The following is a 3,285-nucleotide window of genomic DNA, read 5'->3' on the forward strand; positions in this document are numbered from 1 at the left end:
TCTGTGTGACCAACCCAAAAGAGTTCAGCAACCACAAAGCTGAGCATTTTCTCGCACTGTCCCAATGTCAAATGTTCTGTCACACTGGTTCCACACAGCTCTGAGTTATCCTAGAAGATACAAAATGTAGTTTTGCTCCAAGCTGGCCTCTTCCAACTGGAAGTGCCCAGACTAACTTCATCGGGCCAGGACTCCTCACTTTAATTTAGGGGATTCAGTATAAGAAATGTTTCACTTGATTTATGTTATAACTATTTAAAAACATTTGTGTGATCCCAAAGTTAAATCTATGAAATAAGATATATTCAAAGTTCATTTTCTGTCCCTGATCCCTTTATTCCCTTTTTCTCTGTCTCCTACAGATGACCATTGAAATGTTTTCTTATTTACTCTTCCATTAAAGAAAAAAAGCAAAATGGTATAAATGCTAACAAATGATGCTCACCTCTCTCCCCCTTGCCTGTCTCATTTAAGAAAGTATCCTAGAGACGACTCCATAGCAGTAAATGTAGATTATTATATAGTATTAGAATTCTCCAGAGAAACAGAACCAATAAGATGTGTGCGTATTTGTGTATGTAGAAAGAAAGTCATTACACGAAACTGACTGACATCATTATGGAGGCTGCCAAGCCCAAGGTCCTCAGGGTGAGTCAGCAAACTGGAGACCCAGGATAGCTGATGTTGCCCTTTCAGTTCCAAGGCCAGCAGGCTGAAGACCCGGGAAGAGCTGATGTTTTAGTTTGAGTTCAAAGACAGGAAAAAGTTAATGTCCCAGCTCAAGGAAGTCAGGCAGAAAGAATTCTCGTCCTTGGGGGACGGTCAGCATTTTTGTTCTAGCTAGACCTTCAACTGACTGAATGAGGCCCACCACATTAGGAATAGTAATGATTTACTCAGTCTACAGATTTAATGTGAGTCTCACCCACCCTCACAGAAACACCCAGAAGTGTTGTTTGACCAAATATCCAGGCACCCTGGTGTCCCATCAAGTTGACACCTAAATTAATCATCTTCATTCCTTTCAGCAGTTCCATAGTGTGAATGTACCACAGTTATTACAACAATCTCCTGTGATGGGCATTTGATGATTTCCGATCCTTTGTGGTGATGAATAGCTCTGTTATGAATAACCTTATGCATACGTGTTCTGTCTGTTTGCCCACCTCTGAGGGGTGAATTGCTGGGTCAGAGGGTACACACATGTGTAATTGCCCTGCCATAGGGGCTATAGCATTTTGTGTTCTGCCAACAGTGTCTGAAAGTGCTTGCTATGGGTGAAACAGGTGCTCAATGTCGCTCAATGAAAGCCCCACCACCCTCAGCCATGGAGGTTGGGTCACCATCGAGCTGGCCAATGGCAGGGCATGTATGAGTTTTTGTGAAAATGGTAGGATAGAGAAGCCGTCTCACCCTGGGTGCTGCTCAGTTAACTGCTGTGAGCCTTGAGTTTCTAGGGGAACATGTGGAGGAAGCTGACCGAGGATTACTCAGACAAAGAAGGAGCACAGAAGGAACAAATAGACATAGAAAACCATGAGATCGAATCTGGATGGCCTGATGGAGTCCCTGAAACTACTGAGGCCTGGATCAGAGGCTCATCCTGCACTTTTCAGCTGTGAAAATGAAAATTCAGCTTCTAAAAATCCAGTTTGGCCTATTGCTGCTATGGCCACAGTCATGAGGATGCTCAGGCTTCAAAGGAGGGTTGTCTCTAGTGTACTATGCTGTGGCAAAAAGAAGATCTGATTGGACCACAATGAGACCAATGAAATCACCAGTGCCAGTTCCTCTCAGCAGATTTGGAAGCTGATCAGAGATGGCCTGGTCATCTGCAAGCCTGTGGCTGTCTATTCCCAGGCTCAATGCTGGAAAAACAACTTGGCCTGCCAGAAGGGCAGTCACATGGGGACAGGTAAGTAAAAGGGGATAGCCGCCAGGCACGGTGGCTCACACCTATAATCTCAGCACTTTGGAAGGTGGAGGCGAGAGGACTGTCTGAGCTCAGGGGTTCGAGACCAGCCAGGGCAACATGGCGAGACCTCATCTCTACAATAAATCAAAAAATTAGCTAGTTGTGGTGGCACACAGCTGTGGTTCCAGCTACTTTAAAGGCTGAGGTGAAAGAATTGCCTGAGCCCAGCAGGTTGAGGTTGCAGTGCCCGTGAGTAAGTCCCTGCACTCCAGCCTTGGTAACAGAGTGAGGCAACAACTCAAAAAAAAGGGGTGGGGGGAGACAGCCAACACGTGGATGCCTGAGAAGGTGACTGACCTGGATGCAGAGGGTGAGAATGCTGTGCCAGTCACTCAGAAGATACTGTGAATTGAAGATTGACTATCACATGGATCATAGCCTGTACCTGAAGGTGAAGGTGGAATGTGTTCAAGAACAAGCAGATTCTCATGGAACACACCCACAAACTGTAGGCAGACAGGGCCCGCAAGAAGCACCTGGCAGACCAGGTTTAGGCCTGCAGGTCTAAGACCAAGGAAGCACACAAGCCCTGTGATCAGTGCCTGTAAGCCAGGGAGGAGGAGACCATCAAGATTCATTCAAGGAGGAAGAGACCAAGGAATAAAGCTCCCTGGCTCTCGTCTGTACATAGTGGCCTCAGTGATTACAGAGATCAACTCTGCAAATAAAATGGGCCTTTATCTGCTTGTCAAAAAATCTTTTTAAAAGTCCAGTTTGAGTTTGTTTTTCCTGCAACTGAGAGAGTCCTACCTAATGTAGCATCCTTCATAAAACATGGTTTCTGCCTTCAAGGATCTACACCATTGGAACAGAAGACAGAATGAATGCATAGAAAACAGTTGGAGAACATTGGTAGTGCTGTATTTTACTTTATAGACGCTGGGTCCCACGAGTCCTTCAGAATCCAGAGAAGAGGCCCTGAGAGAGGAGGGATGTGAAGTGGGCCTTGGAGTGACAGGAATTGGATAGATAGGATACCAAAGAATTCCACAGTCCCTCACCCACAATTTGAAATCTGAACTTTTCTGGGATCCACAAGTTTCTGTAGGGTTGGGGCAGACTCCTTGTGTTGAACATGAAGATACCGAAATTTGAAACCATTTGACTGGGGAATGTGGTCCAAAATATGAACTGTCTAAATTCTGGCACATGTCTGGCCCTGAGGAGTTTGCATAAGGGACTTTGCATCTGTGCTTAGCATCCCAGGGAAGTGAAGGGTGTGTTTGCTGAGGCCTGGACACCAGCAAGTGTCAGAGAACCTCAAGGCATTACTTGAAAAGTGTTTGTCACCTGGGCAGCTGAAAAAAAGG

General features: G+C 45.6%; 1 pseudogene; it reads left to right on the forward strand.

The window, feature by feature from the left end:
• Positions 1 to 1,680: 1,680 nt before the first annotated feature.
• Positions 1,681 to 2,944, forward strand: LOC103266938 (annotated as a pseudogene).
• Positions 2,945 to 3,285: the final 341 nt, after the last annotated feature.

Source organism: Carlito syrichta, unplaced genomic scaffold (assembly GCF_000164805.1).
Source record: "Carlito syrichta isolate Samal-C Ts95f unplaced genomic scaffold, Tarsius_syrichta-2.0.1 Scaffold307683, whole genome shotgun sequence".
NCBI lineage: Eukaryota > Metazoa > Chordata > Mammalia > Primates > Tarsiidae > Carlito > Carlito syrichta.